Source organism: Myotis brandtii, unplaced genomic scaffold (assembly GCF_000412655.1).
Source record: "Myotis brandtii unplaced genomic scaffold, ASM41265v1 scaffold363, whole genome shotgun sequence".
NCBI classification, from domain to species: Eukaryota; Metazoa; Chordata; class Mammalia; order Chiroptera; family Vespertilionidae; genus Myotis; species Myotis brandtii.
In genome coordinates this window covers 4439581-4451515 of record NW_005363938.1, presented here as the reverse complement: position 1 = coordinate 4451515, position 11935 = coordinate 4439581, and positions in this window count along the sequence as shown.

Below are 11935 nucleotides of genomic sequence, written 5' to 3'. Positions count from 1 at the left end.
CATTGCGCCCGGAAGGATCCTGTCCCCGGGGCAGCGTGGCGGGCAGGGCTAGTGTTACCAGCCCATCCGGCCTAGGTCTGCGGACCGATTTGTGCGCCGGGCCGGCTGGGTCTGGGTCTGGGTCTGCACGGTACTCGAGAGCGGGGGCTATTTCCTGGGGGCCTCTGCCCGCAGGGTGTAGGGTGGGCTTTCTCCCGCTCCCACTCCCGCGGTTGGCCTTGCTCCCTCCCCTGCTTTTATGCCTGTAACCTGCGTTTTCTGGGTTATACACTCTGTGCTTGACAATGTTCCAGGTCCTCTGTGGGTACTTTAATGAATCTGATGAGGGCTGTGAGGGAAAAGGGGGCTGTGCAAGAAATCGGACGAGCTCAGGCGGGCCACATGGTAGGTCTGACAAGCTCAGTGACCAAAAGTCACCACCTTGGATGGTCTGGTCACAAATTTCTAACCGTGCAGGTCAGAGCTGCTCGTCATCTCAGGCCTACATGGCTCCCTTAGCCAAGGTCAGTCTCTACCTGAGTGAGCTCTGTCCCTTGTTCTTGTGCAGCTAAGATATCTCTTAGAAATGTATTTTCCTACCCCTGGAAAGCATAACTGCTGGCACCAGAGCAAGAGACCACAGAACCCCTCATTATCTTGTTCCCTGAATACCATCTCTGTGTGCTATAAATGTTTATTTTAAAAATATTTTTATAGAGAGCCCGGCCAGTGCTCAGTAGTTGAGGAGGTCACGGTTCCATTCCCGAACAGGGCACATGCCCAAGTTGCAGGCTCTTATCCCCAATAGGGGTGGGGTGGGAGGCATTGATGTTTCTCTCTTCCTCTCCCTTCCTCTCTGAAATCAATAAAAACTAAAAATATATTTTTTTTTCTAGAGAGAGAGAGAGGGAGAGCGTGAGAGAGAAACATCGATGGGCTGTCTCCTGCACACCACCCTACTGGGATCAAGCCCACAATCTCCGCAAGTGCCCTGACCTGGAATCGAACCAGCAACCTTTCAGTGCACTAGACGACACCCAATGAACTGAGTCACACCAACTAGGGTGATATAAATGTTAATTATTTTTTTAAATATATTTTTATTGATTTCAGAGGGGAAGGGAGAGAGAGAAACACCAATGCTGAGAGAGAATCACTGATCAGCCGCCTCCTGCACACCCCACACTGGGGATTGAAGCAGCAACCTGGGCATGAGCCCTTGGCCGGAACCAAACCCGTGACCCTTCAGTCCGCAGGCCGACGCTCTGTCCACTGAGCCAAACCAGCCAGGGCTAAATGTTAATTATTAACTATCCTGTACCCACCAATGTAAAAGAAATATATGTTTCTCCATTTTGCCTTTTATCCAATCCTAGAGAGTTCCCTGCTATGCTTTCTTCCACCTTATTAATCTAATACCAGTGGGTTTCATGTAACCCTCCTTATTATCCTCCTTTAATTATGTATAAAATAAGCTGCAACACTGCCATTCTCCGGAGCCTTTCTCAGTCTGTTGAGATCTTGCTTCCTGGTGTATGTTGTTAATTTGGCTCAAATAAGCTCATAAAAATTAGTTCTTTAGGTTTGGATGTTTCTTTTTTAAAATGTGTTTTTATCAATTAAGAGAGAGAGGCGGGGAGAGGAAAAGAGAGAGAGAGAGAGACATCAATGTGAGAAACATCGATCAGTTGCCTCCCATACGTGTCTCAACGAGGGATTGAACCTGCAACCTGGGTACATACCCTGGCCAGGAATTGAATCGGTGACCTGTAGGTACATGGGACAATGCTCAACCAACTGAGCCACACCAGCCAGGGCAGACGTTTCTCACCTCGACAGGACCCTCGCCCAGTGTCCTAGGTGTGTTAGGCCTAGGGAAAATGAAGTGATAAATGCAAAGTAGAAAGTGCTAGATGCTTTCAGAAAGCTACAGGATCGGTGCCATGGCATTTGAGGTGAAGCAAGAGTCAGTTCACCTTTCAGACTCAGAACACACTGCTGAGGCCTTACTTAGGCCCTTAAGTCAGGTTTGAAAACTCAAACTTGATTCAACAATGGTGTCCAGCCTTTGAGGGGACTCTACTTTTAAAAAATATGTTTTTATTGATTTTAGAGAGAGAGAAAGAGGGATAAAAAGATAAAAACATTAATGAGAAACACCTATCCGCTGCCTCCTGCATGCCCCCTACTGGGGATCGAGCCTGCAACCCAGGCATATGCCCTGACTAGGAATCAAACTGGTGACTTCTTGGTTCATGGGTCGACACTCAACCACAGAGCCACACCAGCTAGGCAAGAGGACTCTATTTTTAAGAGAAAAATTCTGAACGATGTCCACAATTGTTTTCTAATTTCTAGTTCCCCAAGTACCAGGTATTTAGTAATGCTTTATATTTCATTTTTATAGATAATAATAAAAGTTATTCAAAAGGTGCCAAAGGGTGTATCGTAAAAAGTTAAGTCTTCCTCCCTCTGGTGTAACTTCCACCAGACAAGCACTGTTACCTTTGGATGCTTTGAATTCCCCCAGATGCTTTCTGAATTTATAAATAAATATATATGTATAAATAAAAGCATTTTTTCTCCACACAAAATGGCAATTTATAATACACATTGCTGCATGTGTTATACTTTAGGTATCTTGGAGATTGTACCATATCAATACAAATAGAGATTCCTCATTCTTATTAACAGCTGCATGATATTACATAGGTTTGTATATTTGAGAATCACAAAAGCACCTATATAAGTTTGAGTAATAGCACAACACAGTAGGAGGAGAGTCATGATGTTACTTGCTGTGCATGCAGATTTATTTAACTACGGTTCGAGATGATGTCACTTAGCCCTACTTTATAGATTAGAAAATTGAGTCAAAAAAGTTAAGTAACTTGTCCAAGGTCACATACTGGTAAACATTGCAAAACTAGAATCCAAACATGAACAGAGATGAAGATTGTAGAATATCAGGCCTCTACTTACAGGTAGGGAAATGGGGAGTGGAAAGACTCTCACTTTCCTGAGGTGAAAAGTTTAAGGGGCACTAAAAATTCAATAATTGAGATCAATTATATATGTACATATTTTAATCCTCACCTGAGGAGTGAGGATATTTTTTCCACTGATTTTTAGAGAGTAGAAGGGAAGGGGATAGAGGCAGAGAGAGAAACATGGAAGTATATTTTTTCCACTGATTTTTAGAGAGAGTAGAAGGAAAGGGGATAGAGGCAGAGAGAGAAACATTGAAGTGAGAGAGACAGATCAATTAGTTGCCTCCTGTTCAAGCCCTGACTAGGGCTGGGAATTGAACCTGCAACCAAGCTACATGCCTTTGACCAAGAATTGAACCCGAGACCCTTCAGTCCGTGGGCCAATACTCTAACCACTGAACAACCCTGCCAGGATGCAATATTTTAATGCAATATTTTTTTTAAAATCAAAATTAACACAAAAACTCCACAATTAACAAATATCAGAGTTTTAAATTAGGCATCTCCACAAACATCTTCTCAGGCATTAGACAAAGCAAAAGAGAAGGATCCCCTTGATTCCTCTAGAGGCAATCTATTTGCATATTTTATTTTACTAGTCTTGGTTATCACAAGTTACTTAACTTTTTTGACTCAATTTTCTAATCTATAAAGTAGGGGTAAGTGACATCCTAGAGAAAATTAAATGTGTAACATGGGTTGTATGTGCCAAATGTGGAAGGTGTTAAGTAAATTGTCACTACTCCATTCATATAATGTAATTATTTAATTTTTGTAGCAGCTTGACATAGGTTTTCAATTTCTTGCTCTCTCTCACTCTCTTTTCCTTCCGGCACCCCCATGATGGGAATGTTGTTACTGTTGAAGTTGTCCCAGAGGCTCCTTACACTATCCTCATTTAAAATATATATATTTTTTGATTTCAGAGAGGAAGGGAGAGGGAGAGAGAGAAACATCAATGATGAGAATCATTGATCAGCTGCCTCCTGCATGCCCCCTACTGGGGATCGAGCCACAACTGGAGCATGTGCCCTTGACTGGAATCGAACCCAGGACCCTTCAGTCTGCAGGCCGACCCTCTATCCACTGAGCCAAACCAGCTAGAGCCACTATCCTCTTTTTTTAAATCCTTTTTTTCTTTTTGCTGTTCTAATTGGATTTTTTAAAAAATAAATATATTTTTATTGATTTTTTACAGAGAGGAAGGGAGAGGGATAGAGAGTTAGGAACATCAATGAGAGAGAAACATCAATCAGTTGCCTCCTGCACACCCCCTACTGGGGATGTGCCCACAACCAAGGTACATGCCCTTGACCAGAAACGAACCTGGGACCCTCCAGTCCGTAGGCCGATGCTCTATCCACTGAGCCAAACCGGTCAGGGCTAATTGGATATTTTCTACTTCCTGATATTCCAAATCACTGATTTAATTATCTGCTGCATCTGCTCTACTGCTGATTCCCTGTAGTTTATTCTTCATTTCAGTTAGTATATCCTCATTGCTGACTGGCTCTTTTTTATGCTTTTCATGTCTTTTTTTTTATGCTGTTGAAGTTCTCAGTAAGATCCTTGAGCATCCTTATAGCCATTGTTTTGAACTCTGTATCTGGTAGTTTGCTTGCCTCCATTTAATTTAGTTCTTTTTCTGGAGATTTCTCCTGTTCTGTCATTTGTGACCTATTTCCTTGTCTCTTCATTTTGGCTGCTTCCCTGTGTTTGTTTCTGTGTATTAGGTAGAGCTGCTACATCTCCCGGACTTGTTAGAGTGGCCTTGTCTAGTAGGTGTCCTATAGGGCACTCCCTAGTCACCTGAGCTGGGTGCTCCAGGTGCACCCCTGTGGAGGCTCTGTGCACTGTCCTGTTGTAGTTGAGGCTTGATTGTTGTTGGCATGTCATTCGGAGGAATTGACCCTATGACTGATGGGCCGTGAGGACCGAGGGCCAACTGCAACTACAGCAGAGTTACTGTTGTGCAGGGGCTGACCCTACAGAACAGGACTTGCTTCAATAGGACTTTGGTGCTCGCTGAGTTCACCCCTCGAGTGTGTCATTTATGGAGGTGCAAGGGTTGTAATCTGGTGTGGTCTGTAGCTGTCCACTGGGTGCACTGACTCTGAGGCCTCCCAGAAGGTACATGGTCAGCCACCACCTGTGCTCTTCCTGGGGCCAGGTGGCACAAGCTACAGAGTGATCTGCAGATGGCTGCTACTTATGCTGGACTTGGAGGTGTCTAGGAGAGGCCAAGCTGTGAACCAAGGCCAGTTGCTGCTAGTGCCAGGCCTGGGACCACTTACCAAGAGGTACAGGGTACACAGAGGCCAGATTTGAGAGATTTTAAGAAAATCTGAAGAGAGGCCATTTGGATGGAAAAGCCACTAGAAACAGCTTGGGTGGGCCCGAAATTTGGGTGGGGCAGGGTCTGGGAATCACCAGGGCGGGGCAAGTAGGGTGAGCTAGGTTGATGGAGACTCCCATGTGGCACCTGCCTGTGGGCTCTGTGGAGAAAGGCCTCTTCCAGCTCTCCTGTCTGGGACAAAGCTGCCTCTAGCAGCTTTCACCCCAATGCCAGACAACTCAGTACCTCCCCTATGTCCCTGGTGCCTTTCTAGCTGCTGCCCCAGTGCTGGAGCTCAAAGCAAATGAGTCAAAGTAAGTCTGCTTGGGCCCTTTAAAAGGAATGCCTGGGCCCTGGCCAGTGTGGCTCAGTTGGTTGAGCACCCATGCACCGAGAGGTTGCTGGTTTGATTCTGCGTCAGTGCACATGCCCGAGTCGTGGGATCAATACCCAGTAGGGAGCATGCAGGAGGCAGCCGATCAATGTTTCTCTCTCTCTCCCTCTCCCTCTCCCTTCCTCTTTCTCTAAAATCAATAAAAACATCCCTAGCTGGTTTGGCTCAGTGGATAGAGCATCGGCCTGAGGACTGAAGAATCCCAGTTTCAATTCCAGTCAAGGGCATGTACTTTGAATTCAGGCTCCTACCTGGTCCAGGCCCTGGTCAGGGCTCATGCAAGAGGCAACCAATAGATGTGCTTCTCTCACATCGGTATTTCTCTCTCTCTCTTCTACTCTCTAAAAATTAATGGAAAAATATCCTCGGGTGAATAATAATAAAATCAGTAAAAATATTAAAAAAAAAAAAAAAGAGGAATGCCTGGGATTCCAGCTGCACTGTGTCACTAAGCCATAATCCCCGCTGGTTTTTATAACTTTTATAGCCAGAAGTTATGGGGACTTCTCTTCCTGGCACTGGAACCCTGGGCTGGGGGGCTTGATGTGGGGCTGGGACTCCTCCTTCTTTTTGCTGTTGTTGTTAACCCTCATCTGAGGATATTTTTTCCATTGATTTTTCTTTTTTAAAAAAATAATTTTAAAAAATATTTTTATTGATTTCAGAGAGGAAGGGAGAGACAGAAACATCAATGATGAGAGAGAATCATTGATCAGCTGCCTCTACACCCGCTAAGAGACAGAAACATCAATGATGAGAGAGAATCATTGATCAGCTGCCTCTAGCACACCCGCTACCAGGAATCTAGCCCATAACCTGGGCATGTGTCCCTGACTAGGAATTGAACCAGTGTCCTCTTGGTTCATGGGTCAAACCTCAACCACTGAGCCATAGTGGCCAGGCTAGATGTTATCTTTAGGGAGGAAAAGATCAGGGGGTCTAAACTGCATGAGCATCAATATGCTAGGGGCAAGGTTCTTGTTTTCCCAGTTTTGCCCTTTACTAGGCATCTGGGGCTTTCTGCTGGGGTGAGTTTCTGTACCTGGCCCATTGTCCTGGCTCTGCTCATGTCTGTCTAACTGCCTATAATATTTCCAGTAGTAAAGAGAGTAGTAGTAACAGTACAAAAATAGAAATATGCAAAATGTCATCATTGGATACTTCTAGTTAAACACTTATAAGAGGCAAGAATCTGGGTAACCATGTATTTGATATCATTTAACATTTTTGTCAAAATAATGAATATGATGAGATTGACTGGTTGATCCTAATGTCACTGGACAAAGTGGGGGAAAGAAAAGGATGAACTCAAAGGATTCAAACGCCCAGCTCAAGCATTGTATAATGACCTGAAAGGTTCTAAGTCTATCCATCCTGAGTCTTTAATGTCGGTAGCTGTATAGCTCAAATAGCTAAAGACTGAACTCAGAATCTCATGTAAGTGGCTGAATTGCAATGCAAATTGACAAATGAGGGCATTGATGAAGAAGGAGTGGTATCCTGAAATTTGGAATGGAAATGTGAGAACACCCTGAGGAAGTCTGGATGTTGAGCTCCTAAACCTTGTTGAATCCTTTTTGCCAGTAGAAGCAGCCTCTCTATCCCTGTCTCTGGAGATCTACCCTGCATTGCCCGGTGAAACTGTGATGGTCTCCCCTGCGGCAGTTCCCTTACAAGGCACTGATTGTCTTCAGGACCTATGCCCTCCACCCCTCTTTTCTTCTAGAACTATAATGACTTAAGTCCCAGCAGGCCCTGGAGGCCCAAGTAAATTACAGGAATAAGTGGCCCAAAGATCCATGATGCCAATTCCTGCTACACTACCTTCTTCTCACAGCCTGCGCCTGTGGGAAGGAACAACGCATAGAACGTTTCCTGTGATCAGTTAACAGAGGAAGAGACAGCTTGGGCCTGGTTTACAGACGGTTATGCAGGCACCACCAAAATAGTGAACAGCTGCTTTCTGGGACTTCCCTAAAGGACAATGGTAACAGAGACTCCTCCCAGCAGGCAGAATGTCAAGCAATGCATCTGGTGACTAGTATATACTTTGCTTGGAAGGAGAAATGGCCTGATGAGTGATTATATACCAATTTATGGGCTGTGGCCAATGGTTTGGCTGGATAGTCAGGGACTTGGAAGAAGCATGATTTAAAAACTGGTGACAAGGAAGTCTGGGGAAGAGATCTGTGGACCTCTCTGAATGGACATAAAATGTGAAGACATTTGTGTCCCATGTGAATGTTCACCAAAGGGTGACCTCAGCAAAGGAGAAATTTAATAAGTGGCTAGGATAACTTGTTCTGTGGATACCAGTTGACCTCTTTTCCTAGCCACTGCTGTCACTGCCCAATGAATTAATTTTATGAGGAACCACCACACTGTTTTCCACAGTGGCTGTACCATTTTAGATTCCCATCAATAGGGCACAAGGGTTCTAATTTCTCTACATTTTTATTGGTTTTTGTTTGTTTGTTTGTTTGTTTTTTTGTAGTAGTCATTCTAATGGGTATAAGGTGGTATCTCATTGTAGTTTTGATTTGCATTTCCCCAGTGATTAGTGATGGTGAACATCTTTTCATGATGCTTTTTCTGCATCAGTTGATACAATCATGTGGTTTTCCTTCTTTAGACTGTTAATATATGCCGAGGCTGACCAGCAACCCCTGATGAACAGTTTACTCTGACACAGTTTGACTGTGGGGGAGTGTGCTAAGGAACGGCCTGACTGACAGCAGACAGGCAGCCTCGATTGCCTGCCTGTTAGCCTTTTATTGCAGTTTTTACCTTTAGATACGATCAGTAAGTGAGTAATCTTGGGAGGACACACGTGTTTACAATGTCCTCTAGGCAAGGGCATCCCAGGATGAAGCACAGGGATTCCAGTAAACACCTGGGGGTCTGCATACGCACAGGCTTGTTTGGAAAGGTCAAGGAATAATTAGGGGCGCCGCCTTCGACACTCCCCTGTATCCCCTAAGTCGGAATTCCAATAAACAGGGCAGGCGGCCTTCCACACACTTCCCTTTTCTCAGAATGTCCTCCTTACAAACTTTTCAACCAAGTCTCCTGTGCTCCCCAACAAATATAGAGGGTTAAATTGATTGATTTTCTAATGTTGAACCCATCTTGCATACCTGGAATAAATCCCACTTGGTCATGATGTACAATCTTTTTATACATTACTGGATTTGATTTGCTAATATTTTATTAAGGATTTTTGTGCCTAAGTTCCTGAGATACTAATCTGCAGTTTTCATTTTTGTACTATCTTTGTTTAGTTTTGGTAACAGGGTAATGCTGGCTTTATAAAATGAATTGGGAAGTGTTTATTCCTTTTCTATTTTCTAGAAGAGTGTGTATAAAATAGATGTTAATTCTTCCCTAAATGTTTGGTAGAATTCTCCAGTGAAATCATCTTGACCTGGAAATTTTCCCCCCAAAAGGTTCTTTTTAAAAACAAACAAACAAACAAACAAACAACAACACACAACACCCTGCAGATTAAATTAAAAAAATTAATATAGGAATATTCAGGTTATCTATTTTTCCTATTGGGTGAGTTTGGTAATTTGTGTTTTTTCAAAGGAATTGATTGATTTTTATCAAAGTTGCATTTATGTGCATAGTATGTTTAAAGTACTTTCTTCCTATTCTCTTAATGTGTGTGAGGTCTACAGTGATATCTCCTTTTTCATTCCTATTTTGGAAACTTGTGTTCTCTCTCTTTTGTCCATTGTCGGTATTGCTAGAGGTTTTTCAATTTTATTAATCTTTTCAACCAACAAGCATTTGGTTTTATAAAATTTCTCTATTGTTTTGTTTTTAATTTCATTGATTCCTGCTCCAATATTAATTATTTCCTTCCTTCTGCTTGTTTTGGGTTTATCTTTCTCTTCTGTTTTCTCTCTCTCTGTTCTTTATTGACCTCACTGCAAGTTCACTGACCTTTCCCTTTGTAGTCTCTGTTAAACCAATCTAGGAAATTTTTATTTCAGCTATTGTATTTTTCAGTTCTATTAAAAATTTTTCCATTAAAAATTTTCCATTTCTGCTCTGGCCAATGTGGGTCAATTAGTTGGAGTGTCATCCCATACATCGAAGGGTCTTGGGCTTGATTCCCCCTCAGGGCACACACCCAGGTTGGGGGTTTGATTCCCCAATCTTACTACCATATTTTATTTTAAAATATATTTTATTGATTTTTTACAGAGAGGAAGGGAGAGTTTGAAACATCGATGAGAGAGAATCAATCAGCTCTGGCAGAAGTATATTTAAAAACGGAAGTCCGTGTCTTAAACGTTGTCTTGAGTATTCATGCTAGTTAAAAGGAACTGAGATCGGGAGTTAGAGGGTCTATGTCAGGGGTGGGCAAACTTTTTGACTTGAGGGCCACAATGGGTTCTTAAACTGGACCGGAGGGCCGGAACAAAAGCATGGATGGAGTGTTTGTGTGAACTAATATAAATTCAAAGTAAACAACATTACATAAAAGGGTTCGGTCTTTTTTTTTTTTTTTTTTTTAGTTTTATTCATTTCAAACGGGCCGTAGTTTGCCCACTGCTGCTCTAACCACTGAGCCAAACCAGTTAGGGCACTACCATATTTTAGAAGGCTATTTTATTAGCACTGACTTATAGAAAAACAGTACTTGATTCTAACATAGTTAATTATTAGAAAACTTGTTAGCTTATAAAAGTGGGATCTATACAAAACCTTTCAGGAACACTAGTATTCTCTGTATTGCTTTTTACTAACCAATTATGATTCAAGCTTTGCAAAATAATTTGCTAATGTTTTTATTATTACTTCATTATACTGTATTGTATTTGGTTCATATTTGCTATTTAACATTATTCCAGAAGAATAACAATGAAGCACCTTATGATCTGTTTATATTTTATGCCTGGTCTGGCAAGATCTTTTCCTGATTGTTACATGTACCTGTGCCTGTTGATTGTTACATGTACCACCCATTAGCTTCCTCTGGACTTTTTTTTTTTTTTTTTAATGTGGTATGTGCTCTAGCTAAACAGTGTGTACAACACTGCCATCTCATGCCCACAGATGTTAATACAGGTGTGAGGTCGGCATAGGGACTAAGTGTAGTTGACAGATTTTACTTAGTATAAATATTTTATTTGAACTCTATTTCATATTAAGCATGAAATATAAATAATTGCAGACATGAATTCTGCCTTTCACATTTATTGTACTTGGCATTCTTTTCTCCTTTAAATAAACTCTCAATTACCATTTATACTTATAGTATATACAAATATTTGGTATTTAACATCTTATTTCCTTTATTAGACTTGTTTCTAAATTACCACAAAACATAAACAGGTTCTTGATTAGATTGTTATTTTCAACTCCCTTATTTTGCCTCCCCCCCCCCCCCCCCATTAATTGTATAGTCTTTTACCTCATATTTCAAAACATCAAAATTCCTCCTCTGCATCCTTCTTCAGAACCATCTCCAGCAGATCTGGGAGAAATTAAACCGGGTGTGCCACAAACATACAACCGTTTTCTTACTTAATGAACTATGAGAATATAGAACTTAAAGGCGCATCTAACCAAAAAGCACCAGGCCTCTTGTTTCTGAATGAACTGTGGTTATTGAGGGGTTCTGTAGCAAAGGGCAGGGAATCTGTGACCAAGTGTCTTGCTCCAGCAATTGCATCCCCTCTGCGGGAGGGAGCACGTTGGAGGGCACCTGCAGAGCTGACCGTCAGCATCTCAGGCTTAGGGTTGTGTTTAGGGTGGGACCTCACTGCGCAGCTCCAGCCAGCTGTACCCGAAGGTAAATAAATGTTAGGGGACAGTCAGTTTTCCTTATTGTAGTCAACATAAGAAAGTAAATAGCTGGGCAAGTGACACCTAGAAGAAAAGATGAAAAGAAAAAAAAAAAGGGTGCAAAGGCTCCCTTTGTCATTCAAGGTTTCCTGCATTTTAGTTTCGAATATACGTGGTTTTAAACGTTCTCTTGGGACCTACGTTCCTACAAGAGCTTAATGTCAAAACAGGCCTCTAAGAGGCTTTTGTTAGTCGCAAAGTCAGTGCAGAGGTCCCTCGTTTCTCTCACGTACCCTGATCCAAGTGGTGGTGACGGTGGGTGCTCTTTCTCTCCTCTGCCGAGTGGAGGTGGTGCTGCCCCAGCTCTGAGGCGAAGCGTGCGCCGTGAAGTGCAGGTCTAGGGTGCAGGCGGGGAGGCCGGGAGGGAGGAGGGGGCGG